Source organism: Schistocerca cancellata, chromosome 9 (assembly GCF_023864275.1).
Source record: "Schistocerca cancellata isolate TAMUIC-IGC-003103 chromosome 9, iqSchCanc2.1, whole genome shotgun sequence".
Lineage (NCBI taxonomy): Eukaryota > Metazoa > Arthropoda > Insecta > Orthoptera > Acrididae > Schistocerca > Schistocerca cancellata.
In genome coordinates this window covers 258,100,453-258,113,510 of record NC_064634.1, presented here as the reverse complement: position 1 = coordinate 258,113,510, position 13,058 = coordinate 258,100,453, and the positions used below count along the sequence as shown (strand labels likewise).

General features: G+C 48.3%; 1 protein-coding gene across 1 annotated transcript in view; it reads right to left on the bottom strand.

Moving 5' to 3' along the window:
- Positions 1-13,058, bottom strand: part of LOC126100812 (uncharacterized) — a 117,658-nt gene that overhangs the window by 86,886 nt on the left and 17,714 nt on the right. The window lies entirely within an intron of this gene.

Genomic DNA, 13,058 nt, shown 5'->3' with positions numbered 1-13,058 from the left:
TGGAGTCCAATGGTGGACACATACCGCTCCCAGCACTCCTCCTTGCCTTGGCGGATAAGGAGGCGGGCCCGCGCACGCAGCCGTTTGAAGGCGATAAGGTGGTCCATGGAGGGATGTCGCTTGTGACGCTGGAGCGCCCGCCGGCGATCTTTAATTGCTTCAGCGATCTCAGGCGACCACCAAGGCACAGCCCTCCGCCGAGGGGACCCAGAAGAACGGGGAATGGCAGACTCGGCGGCAGTGACGATGCCAGCGGTGACCGATGTAACCACCGCATCAATGGCATCAGTTGAGAGAGGCTCAATAGCGGCAGTGGAGGAGAACAAGTCCCAGTCAGCCTTATTCATAGCCCATCTGCTAGGGTGCCCAGAAGAGTGACGCTGTGGTAGTGACAAAAAAATCGGAAAGTGGTCACTACCACACAGGTAGTCATGCACACTCCAGTGGACAGATGGTAAGAGGCTAGGGCTACAGATTGAAAGGTCAATGGCGGAGTAGGTGCCATGCACCACACTGAAGTGTGTGGAGGCACCATCATTCAAAATCGAGAGATCGAGCTGCGACAATAAATGCTCAACGGTGGCGCCTCGACCTGTTGCCACTGACCCACCCCACAGAGGGTTATGGGCGTTAAAGTCGCCCAGTAATAAGAAAGGTGGCGGCAATTGGGCTATCAGCGCAGCCAGGACATGCTGCGCGACATCACCCTCCGGTGGAAGGTAAAGACTGCAGACGGTAAGAGCCTGCGGCGTCCACACCCTAACAGCGACAGCCTCTAAAGCTGTTTGTAGAGGGACAGACTCGCTGTGTAGAGAGTTAAGGACATAGATGCAGACGCCACCAGACACCCTTTCATAAGCTGCTCGGTTCTTATAATAACCCCGATAGCCACGGAGGGCGGGGGTGCGCATTGCTGGAAACCAAGTTTCCTGCAGAGCAATGCAGAGGAAAGGGTGAAGGCTGATAAGTTGGCGGAGCTCAGCTAGATGGTGGAAGAAACCGCTGCAGTTCCACTGGAGGATGGTTTTGTCCATGGCTGAGAAAGGCGTGCCGGGACTGGGACGGCAGATTACACCGCTGGGTCACCTGCTGCCTCCGACTGAGCACCCGTGCTAGTGCTATTGCTATTCACGGCGTCTGAGGGACCGGCGAGATCGAGGTCCTCAGCGGACGCCAGAATCTCCACCTCGTCCTCAGACGCAAAGCTAGAAGGTAGCGATGGGGTGGCTACCACCGCGCGTTCCTTGGGCTTAGAGCTGCTCTTCTTTGATTTCTCACGCTGCTCCTTGGGTTTAACTGGCTGGGAGGGCTTCACCGATTCAGTCTCCGGGACTGAGGAGGATCGGGAAGCCCTTCGACCTGCAGATTGTGGGCACTTACGCCACTGTCGATCGTCAGCCTTCCCGCCGGTGGAAACCTGGGAAGGGAGGGACCCAAGGGACCCCTTGCGAGCGTGAGAAGCCGAAGAAGTTGGACACTTCTCCGGCTTAGAAGCGGGGACCGACGTCCCCGATGGGGGGGATGGTGTTGCTCCTGAGGTAGGTGGCACAGGAGCAACCCGGTGGGTAGAGCCCCCCACTGGCAAGGGGGCAGGAGGAGTTGTACCACTCGTCGATCCGGCCGGAAGGCGCGAAACTGATGGGGCTAGCACAGGTGTTGTAGCAGCGGCGTAGGAAGTTGTCATTCGCACTGGATGTAATCGGTCGTATTTCCGTTTGGCCTCAGTATAAGTCAGTCGGTCCAGGGTCTTATATTCCATGATTTTGCGCTCTTTCTGGAATATTCTGCAGTCTGGCGAGCAAGGTGAATGGTGCTCCCCGCAGTTGACGCAGATGGGAGGCGGGGCACATGGAGTATCGGGATGAGATGGGCGTCCGCAATCTCGACATGTGAGGCTGGAAGTGCAGCGGGAAGACATATGGCCGAACTTCCAGCACTTGAAGCACCGCATTGGGGGAGGGATATAGGGCTTGACGTCACATCGGTAGACCATCACCTTGACCTTTTCCGGTAACGTATCACCCTCGAAGGCCAAGATGAAGGCACCGGTAGCAACCTGATTGTCCCTCGGACCCCGATGAACGCGCCGGACGAAATGAACACCTCTACGTTCTAAGTTGGCGCGCAGCTCGTCATCAGACTGCAAAAGGAGGTCCCTATGGAAAATAACACCCTGGACCATATTTAAACTCTTATGTGGAGTAATAGTAACGTTAACATCCCCCAACTTGTCACAAGCAAGTAACCTGCGTGACTGGGCGGAGGATGCCGTTTGGATCAGTACTGAGCCAGAGCGCATTTTAGACAAGCCCTCCACCTCCCCAAATTTGTCCTCTAAATGCTCGACGAAGAACTGAGGCTTTGTGGAGAGAAAAGACTCCCCATCAGCTCTCGTGCAAACTAAGAATCGGGGCGAATAACTGTTACCTCCATCCTGGGACTTACGCTCTTCCCACGGCGTGGCCAGGGAGGGGAAAGTTTTCGGATCGTACTTCTGAGCATTAAATTGAGCCCGAGAACGCTTAGAGACTGCTGGCGGCTGGCCGCCAGCGAGAGATGATGTACCACGCTTCATTGCGGGTCATCCGCCCTGATGCCACCTACTCCGACCAAGGGCCCTCCCCACGGGCGCCACCCAGCCACAGCAAAGGCCACCTGGCAGGATGGCCGTTGCCGGGAGTCCTGATACCCCAGGAGGATAGGCATCTGCTCCTTGGCATACGTGGGGAGTTAACGGCGCAGGCATCAGTAGAGCGATCCCTGTGTTGTCAGGGGGCTACAACCAAGAGGGTACATGGCGGCCCCACCACAACGGACTGGCTACCGTGCTGGATCTTAGGTGCAAAACTGTCCAAGGTCGTCGTCGCAGTTAAAAGAAACACTGCAGAGGGCAGCGTGGTAATCGCACCCAGGGACGTATCCCCGCCCTAAAGATCGAAAACGAGCGGGACACCATTGCAACGACGTGAAAGCCGGCTAAAGGTCTAATTGCACGACGGATACAGTGCACCATGTAAGGCGCCCTTCCCCAATTGGCTCGCTCTTCGGAATAATTTAGAAAGATGGAGGTCAAACCCGAGAGGGGACCATCACATAAGGCCAAAACATGTGAGACTCCTTTTCGTCGCCTCTTACGACAGGCAGGAATACCGCGGGCCTATTCTAACCCCCGAACCCGCAGGGGGTAAGGACGCTATTAGTGAAAGAATGTGTCATGAGTGGTTTCAACGCTTCAAGAATGGTGGTTTTAACGTCTTAGACCGGCATAGTAGTAGAAGAGAATTTTTTAGAAGACGCAGAATTTGAGACATTGCTGAGTGAAGACTCGCGCCAAACTCAAGAAGAACTGGTGCAATTGGTGGGAGTGACACAGCAAGTCATTTCAAAATGTCTCAAGGCTATGGGCATGAGTCAGAAAGAAGGAACTTGGGTCCCGTGTGAGCTGAAACCAAGAGACATTGAACAGCATTTGTGTGTTTGTGAACAGTTGCTTCAGTGGCAAAAACGGAAGGGATTTCTGCATCGCATTGTGACCGGGGACGAAAAATGGGTTCATTACGATAACCCTAAATGCAAAAAATCGTAGGGATATCCCGGCCACGCTTCCAAGTCGACGGCCAAACCGAATATTCATGGCTCCGAGATCATGTTCTGCATTTGGTGGGATCAGTTTGGCGTCGTGTACTATGAGGTGTTAATACCAAGTGAAACAATCACAAGTGCTAGTTATCGAATGCAATTAATGCATATGAGCAGAGCATTAAAAGACAAACAGCCGCTATACAGTGAGAGGCACGATAAAATGCTTTTGCAGCATGACAACACTCGACCCCACGTTGCAAAGGAGGTCAAAACATACTTGGAAACATTAAAATGGGAAGTCCTACCCTACCTGCCGTATTATCCAGACATTGCTCCCTCTGATTATCACCTGTTTTGATCAATGGCGCATGGCCTGGCTGACCTACACTTCCGATCTCATGAAGAAGTCACAAATTGGATAGATTCAAAAGATGAACAATTTTTTTGACGCGGGATTCGTACACTGCCCGAAAGATGAGAGAAAGTAGTGGCCAGCGATGAAAAATACTTTGAATGATACATGTGTAATCAATTTGTTTCATTAAAGCCTCAAATATTGGGGAAAAAACAGCAGAAGCAAAGTTTTACACCTTGTAAAATATGGTATTTCTCTTAAGACTACTAAATTAAACATAACTGTCTTTATAGCTACACCCATTCTTATAAATGTTTTTCTTTATGGGAATTATGAATAGGTGGGATGACTAGTTTAATTATCCTGCAATTGTGCCTACAGCAATGCAAAAAGAGGTAATGAAGCACAAGGTCAAATTTCCTGGGGGAAAAAATGCTGAGTGATTGAGGATCGTTGGCACTCGCCATATAGCAGAGATTCTGAGTTGCAGAGAGGCACAACAAAAAGACTGTCAGAAACTGAACTTTCGGCTAACTAGGCCTTCATTACAAATAGTGTATATATGTATGTGTATATATATATATATAAAAATCGCATACACGACCACAGTCTCTGGCTACTGAAGTCAGTCTGGCTTCAATAGTCAGAGACTGTGGTCATGTGTGTGCGGGCTGCGTTTGCATTTGTGGATGTGTGTGTGAGTCTACATTCACTATCACTTATTTATGAACACCGATTTTTCTCATTTTGGTATCCTTTCCAGATAGCTGGTGCAGCAGCCACTCTTAACATATAGAAACATCACAACTCGCTACCTGGCAAAACACTCAACATTGCTATGCATAGCCCGCATCTCGTGGTCGTGCGGTAGCGTTCTCGCTTCCCACGCCCGCGTTCGATTCCCGGCGGGGTCAGGGATTTTCTCTGCCTCGTGATGGCTGGGTGTTGTGTGCTGTCCTTAGGTTAGTTAGGTTTAAGTAGTTCTAAGTTCTAGGGGACTGATGACCATAGATGTTAAGTCCCATAGTGCTCAGAGCCATTTTTTTTTGCTATGCACATTCAATTAGCAGTCCTCTGAACTAGCCCACAGTTTACCTCAACAGCAGCAATTTTCCATTTAGTCAAAACACTGCTACAACTGTCCAATGGAGAGCTAGGAAGCTTCCTAACTGTTAATGTGGAAAGCATGTTGGCAAGCCCTCTCTGAAAGAGACTCACCAGCCACGCACAATAGTAAATCTCATTGTCATTGGCTCCCAGGTGATAAGTACTGGTAAGTGCCTCCCTGAAGTTACTATCCAGAGCTTTTTTAAGTGGGCACATTCCTTTAGAAGGGACTAGAACAACTTACTGTATATCCACCATACTTAAGATAATGCCCTTATACATTTGAGAACCATGACGAACAGTTAGCAGTTGGACAGACCAAAAATTTGGCCATATGAAAAAAATCAATTTAAAGTGATGATGATGATGATGATTATTTGGGGTTGAGGGGATGCTCAACATCATGGTCATCAGTGCCCTGACGAAAAGTAAACATGCAAATCTCATGGGTAGGGACAAAGGCTGTCCCCACATTCGGAGCAGTTTATAATGTGTTAAAGTCTGCCGCCCTTCCCTACCAGTTTAGGGATGAGGCCTGACAGTTCACAAAATTTCACCACTCTTGTAACACTCGTATTGGTACCTTCAAGGATGGTGGGCACATCTCCAGCGAGACCGAGGTCTGCCCTAATATCATTATACAGGACACATGTAGCCGCAATATGCTGAACTGAAAAGAGGCATGCCACGAACTTCACAGAACGGTGGATCCTCCCACTGGAAGAGGAAGACATGTGAAAGGGCTATGCCCAATGCACAGTCTGGTAAGCAAAACCTTCTTCCAGCGGTGAGGCTGACGTGAAGTCCGCCAAGCCTTTGTGGTCGATTTGAGCGACCGCAGTTTTTTGTCTGTCACATGCAACCATTCAGTCTCCCACTCATGCATGATGCATCTGTCAGAAAATGAGATAATGGCATGCAATGGGATGGGACATTGATGGACAGCACCATCCCAACATGCTTCCTTGGCAGCTTTGTCAGCCACGTCGTTACCCTGTATCCAAATGTGGCCAGGTACCAAGCAAAAGATCACCTCCTTGCCATGGTGTTGGAGCTGCTGTAAGGAGTCGTGGATGAGCTGAATCAGCGTGTCTACCGGATACATTTGGTGAAGTGCCTGCAGCACACTAAGAGAGCAGGAACAGACAAGAAAACTCATATGGTGATGTCTGTGAACCCTCTCCAGTACCATCAGAATAACTCCGCACCATAATTTGTTAACTGTTTTGGAAGACGCACTTTAAAAATCCTATCAGGGAAAACCACAGAACAACCGAGAGCATTCCCCTGCTGGGATCCATCTGTATAAATAACGATAAAACCATCCTTGAGACAGTCTGTAGCATGTATACCAAATGGCTGGGTCACTTAGGGCCAATTCCTGAACAGTCGTTCGAAGGTGGGTGGGATCACTGAGCTAAATGCCAATGACTGACGTGACGCTGTGATTTTCACCACCTGTTGAGCCAAAAGGATACATAGCCAAATCCAGAGTGGTGGTTCACCAGCCTCTGCACACGGACTCTGAACTGGGCTGGTCCAAAAGGCTCCAGTTGATATCCGAATTCCCTCATGGTGGACAGCACCTAACATCCAGAAGTAGGAAGGATGGACCGATCTGTAGGGCACGCTGCCATAGTTTAAGTGGGATCGAACAAATGCCCCATAAAACTGCACGAGGCGGGACCTAAGAGCTCCCCATGTTTTTCTGCCAAGGCATTTCAAAATGTTCCACAACTGGAAGCCCTTTGTTCGTAGGTCTTTCAGGTGTGGGATCCATGTTAATTTCAAGTCAAACAAGACACTAAGGACACAGCCCTGGGGCACACCATTCTCCTGAACGTAGCAAACAGACATGGCATCGCCGATGTGATAACGAAAACGCCAGTACTCAAGGTAGGATTGGATCAGAAGTGGCAGGAATACGTGTAGTTCCCATTCATGAACTTGGCGAAGGTGGTCGTACCTCCAAGTCAGATGCTGTTTCGAGGTCAAAAAGCACACTAACTAAATGGTTTCGATGTAAGGAGGACTCCTGTATCACCATCTTCAGTAGAATTAAGTTGTCAAGAGTGGAACAGTAGCGCCTGAAACTGCACTGGGAGCAGCTCAGGTGACCTCGGGACTTGAGTAGCCAGACGAGGCGGCGGTTGACCATGCGTTCAAGACTCTTACCCATACAACTGGTAAGGGCGACACTCCAATAACTGTTAGGGTTGCTACGGTCCTTGCCTGGTTTCCAGAATGGAATTAATATTGCCTCCTTCCAAGGCATGGGGTGCTGTCCATCAAACCAGATCTGATTAAACGAGAGGAGCTGACCTTTTGCTTCAGGGTATAGTTGACAAAGCATGGTATAATGGATCTCATCAGGTCAGGTCCTAGCACAGTGTGTCTGGCTGCAGATAAAGATGATTCCAGTTCCCACATGGAGAATGGAAGGTTGTAGGCTTCTCATTACGTGAGAAGAAATTGAGCTTCCTCATTTCTGCTGTCCAACGGAATAGCAGAACACCAGGAGCTTGTCTGGATGACTTAGTAACAGTAAAGAAGTGTCCAGCTGAAACATGAGCCATGCCTTCTTGCGTGTCCACCAAGACCCCATTATTTGACAAGTCCATAAGGCGATGTGGATTACCCTTGCCTGAAATCTGTCTTATTGATTCCCGAATGTGCGCAGCAGAAATGGACCGATTAATGGAAGTCGTGAATTCCCTCCAGGAAGCCCTCTTCCGTTCTTTGATTACTCACCTTGCATGTGATCTCACAACCTGAAGGCATGACGATTGTCTGTAGTCAGACAGTGAAGTTCCACAGAGCTGTCTGTTTGGCCCCAATGGCCAATCAACAATCGTCATTCCACCAAGGTACAGGCAGTCGCCTGAGGTGGTTACTAGACCTGGGGATGGACTCTGCGGCAGCACTTTCGATCTCAAGAGTGATATGGGCCTCCTGTGCACAATCCTTTTGTTATAAAATAGCCTGTCAATTGAACTGTAACCAATTTGCCCTTTGTACCATCCATATGCATGGACTACTGTTGGCCACCGTCCTAGTCAGCAGACGGATCCACACTTGTCACTAGAATGTAAATCTGGAGCCACTTCCCACTGAATTGTGTCTGCATTAGCTGGGGAACAAAAACAAAGGTCAATAGCTGAAAAATACCCTGTAGCTGTGGAAAACTGAGCCGTCTGACCCGTGTTCAGAAGGCAAATATTCTCAGAATAGACGAGTCGCTCGATCATCCGACCTTTGGAGCAAGTAGTAGCTGAGCCCCACAGCACATTGTGGGCATTGAAGTCCCCCACAAGGACGAATGGGTGTGGGAGTGCCTGGAAGAGGTCTGCCAGTGCGTCTGCATCCAAAGCTTCATGGGGGGGGGGGGGGGGGGGGGGGGGCAGGTACAAAGAACACTGTGATAGTAAAAGGTGCCAGAACTTTCACAGCAATTTCTTGTGGGGTCGTGTAAGAGGGACAGAAGAGGAGTGGTATCTTTCATCCACCTTTTGCCCTGTCTCCAGTAGTATCGTCCTCCCTGTATATGTGGTAGCCCCGTAATGCAGGTGTGTCTGTGACTAAGATGTGTTTCTTGTATCCTGGACCAGCAGCTGCAATTCTTCCAGATGTGAGCGATATCCATTCAAATTCCACTGCAACACAGAAGGCCATGTGGAAGACACTGGTTAGTGAGAGGTGGTGATTTACCAGGGGGATCAGGGGGAATATTAGCCGGTTCCATGCTCTCTGGTTCCTCCGATTGGAAGTCCATATCTTCAAGAGCATAGTCTCCATCAGAAGATGAGAGAGTTCGTCGATCCAAAAGTTTAGCTACCGTTTTCTCGGACTTAGAACTACTTTTCAAAGGACGTTTTTCTTTACTGACAGGAGGAGGCGGTGCCTGGTTTGCAGGGACGGCTTAGTTGGTTTCTGATGTTGGGGAATGGTATGTGGCGTAGGTAGTACACCTACTGCTGATTGCTTCCGAACGAAGTCAGTTGCAAGTGGAGTGTTTTCCCCACAGGTACATCGACAAGTGCATGTGCTCGTACTTGAATCTGTGGACCGAGTTTGCGTGGAGGCATCACACTTAGCAATTGGTGCCTTAAGGGCTGATGCAAAAGTATCAGCAAAAGCCGGTGGTTGCATGGCTTTGAAAGCCTTTTTAGCTTCACCATAGGGTACGCATCTCTTTACTTTCAACTCTTGAATTTTCCTTTCCTCGTTGTAAACCCCACACTTTCTGCTCCACACTGGGTGATCCCCAGAGCAGTTTACACATTTCGGAAGAAGTGTACAAAAAGTTCCCGACTCGTGAGCGGAGCCTCCACAATTGCCACACGTAGCCTTCCCGTTACATCTCATAGTGGTATGGCCAAATCTTTGACATTTATAGCATAAAATGGGATTAGGAACAAAAGGGCAAACCTTAAGGTGGATATAGCCTGCAAGGATATGTTCCGGTAATTCTGGAGTACTAAACGTTACAATAAATGTTGCTGATTTTTCCAATTTGCCATTGACTCTCCTCATATAATTCTGCACTTCCGTGACACCCACATTCTTTCACTCTTCACGTAACTCCGCAGGACCCACCTCCATTATATCAGAGCAGGTAACCATGCCCTTACTAAAGTTAAGGGTGTTATGAAACTCAGCCTCTACTGGGTAGTCACCTAAGGCCTAATATCCCAGAATCTTAAGCTATTTGGTCGGAATGAACAGTTTCAACTAAAAGTGCTCCATTACAAAGCCATTGGACACTTTTCAGAGACCCAGCAAGACCTTCCAATGCTTTGTGAATATCGGAAGGGGATATCTTCTCAAAGCTTCCCCCATTTCCCTTGATTACAATGAAAGTGTTATGGCACACTAATGCCCTGTCACTATTACTCTGAGGTTTCTTTTCGGGAGGACTCACCAACTAAGCTCTCTTTGAGGAGTGGGTGTAGGTGCTGCCTTATGGTACACCTGTCCCATCACGAGTAGTAATTTCATGAGATATATCCATAGGGATCCCACAAGACACTACGGAAACAAACGTCAACCCAGGCAGAGCCCTACATGCCTGAGCAAGCCTTACAAAACTGGGGGGAGAGGGGGGGGGGGGCAGTAGGTGCCCCAGAGGTTGCAGGCTAAAGACTGTTTTACCTCAACAGCCACTCACCTCCTCAGCACGTAGCACAACTTGAGGTTGAGGTTTTCTTTGTAGAGTTTTGTACCTTCCTCGCGGTCCAGGGGGTGAAGCCAAGACCCCTGTTCTCCGAAACACACAACATTCCACCTTTGCGCTGCACAGTGGTCCCTGAAGTATGACCAGAGCTTACGGTGACAGAGGACTGGTGGCACTTATCAGTCCCCAGCTCAGAAATCCCGGGGTCGCCAAGCCTGTACTCAGCTAACAAATGCTGAGGATCTGAGGGGAATTTAAAGTGAAGCCCAAAAGAAAAGTAAAGATCACGACCAAAATTTGGGAAATAAGTAACTGATAACATCTGAACAGATTTGCAAAGATACACTGCTTGGATTGAAGGACGTCCAGCAAATAGTGTCTATGATGATGCTGAAACAATTTTCTAGGCAAATGAGTAAAGAAAATTACTTTTAGCATAAAAAGGCATTTTACAGACATAAAATGTGTTGGTTACCATTAAGTATTTGAAACTACTTATTTCAAACAATATCTATTTTCCCCCAGACTGTGGCTAAGCCATGTCTCTGCAATATCCTTTCTTTCAGGAGTGCTAGTTCTGCAGGGTTCGCAGGAGAGCTTCTGTAAAGTTTGGAAGGTAGGAGACGAGGTACTGGCAGAAGTAAAGCTGTGAGGATGACGGGGCGTGAGTCGTGCTTGGGTAGCTCCGTTGGTAGAACACTTGCCCGCGAAAAGCAAAGGTCCCGAGTTCGAGTCTCGGTCTGGCACACAGTTTTAATCTGCCAGGAAGTTTAATATCTATTTTCATGTCTTACAACATAATTCAAGCATTATGCCCACCATTCAGGAACTATGAGGGTATTTTGGAAAGTAAAGATACACTGCACGCCAGAGGAACAGAAGAGTTTTGGCGAGCAAGTTGGCTACACTGATGTTAACCTTAAACCGTTAGCTTTCTCCTCGCGGTCGTTCGGTAGTTGAATGTTGCTTCTGGTTGGAGTAGGTCGTGTTTCAAATGACTGCGCCGACTCAGAATCCCGCCAAATGCGAAGTGCGCTCCGTCATACGTTTTCTTCATGCAAAAGGTCAGCAAGCAGCAGATATTCACAAAGAAATTGTTTCTGTTTATGGGAACACTATGAATCGACAAAATGTAGTGAATTTGTGCCATCATTTCTCTGAAGATAGGACCAATGTTCATGAGAAACAAAAAACAGGTCGGCCATCTGTGATCTCTGATGCCCTTTTTCGGAGAACGGAGGAAGCACTTCGTGTGAATAGACATCTCACATTGAAAGAATTGCTTCAGATCATACCGGACATATCAATGACAACTCTTTATGATGTTGTGACGGTCAAGTTAGGGTACACGAAATTGTGTGCGTGCTGGGTTCCAAAACTGTTAATGGAAGAACACAAAAAGAAAAGGATGGGCTTTGCACTCGACTTCCTCACATGCTATGCTGAAGCAGGTGACGAGTTTCTTGATCACATTATGACAGGTGACGAGACGTGGGTTTATCACCATACACCTGAATCCAAGCAACAATCAATGCAATGGCGCCATTCGAATTCACCAAAAGCCAAGAAATGCAAAACGTCGATTTCAGCGAAGAAAATCATGGCTTCTGTTTTTTGGGACAGACAAGGGATTCTTCTGTTGGAATTTATGCCTCCTGGAACGACAATGTTGCTGCGTATTGCCAGACTTTGAAACATCTTTGAAGGGCAATTCAAAACAAACGCAGGGGAATGCTGACAAGTGGAGTCCGCTTGCTTCATGACAACGCTCGGCCTCACACAGCGCACGTAACCAAAGCACTACTGAAACAATTCAAATGGGACGTATTGGACCATCCGCCATACAGCCCAGTACTTGTGCACACCGGCTTCCATGTCTTCCGTTACCTGAAGTCACATCTTGGTGGAAAATCATTCCTCGACAATGAAGAGAGCAAAGATGAAGTAGAAATGTGGTTCTGACAACAGGCGGCAACCTTCTATGACTGTGGGTTACAAAAGCTTGAGAACCGACTTAACACATGTTTGGATAACAGGGGGTCGAAAAATAACAAATAATCCAGTTAATAAGATGTAAATGACGTTTTCTAAATAAATGTTCTATTTAAGGACTGCTAGCCATTGTATCTTTACTTTTCAAAATGCCCTCGCACATAATAATACAAAATATTAACCAAACGATGGCAAACCCAGACTGGTGTAACTATGTTGTCCTACGTTCTCCACACCGATATAACACCCTTGCCCATGGTTCACATCCCTACAAAAGACCTAGACACAAGAACTATCCCATGCATCCCCCTGCTCCCACCCACTCTAATCTTATCACAGGTGTTTCCTACTTGTGAAAAGCACCCATGTGGTCAACAAACCTATCTGCAACCACTTTGTGGCATTCCACATGGGCATGACCACCAACAAGTTGTCCATCTGAATGAATGGCTCGCACTAAACTGTGGCCAAAGAGACATCTGCACCACCCAATTGCTACGCATGCTGCCCAAAATGGTGTGCCTGACATCAATTACTGCTTCATAGCCTGGCCCTTCTAAATTCTTGCAATCCACACTAGTTTTTCCGAATTGGACAGATGGGAAATCTCTTCTAACCCTTCAGTCCTTGATATTCACTAATCCCCGTCCTCCGCCTGCTTCTATACTATTCCGTGCTCCCACTCCAGCCTCTATCCTCTAGCATAACTGCAAAGACTCCCCCCCCCCCATTTTCCCGGCTAGCAGTCCACCATGATATCCCCAACATGTCGCTACATGTTCCCACAGACAGAAAACCACATCTTCCCTCCCCCTACTCTGCCAACCCTCCCCCATCCAACCCATGTCT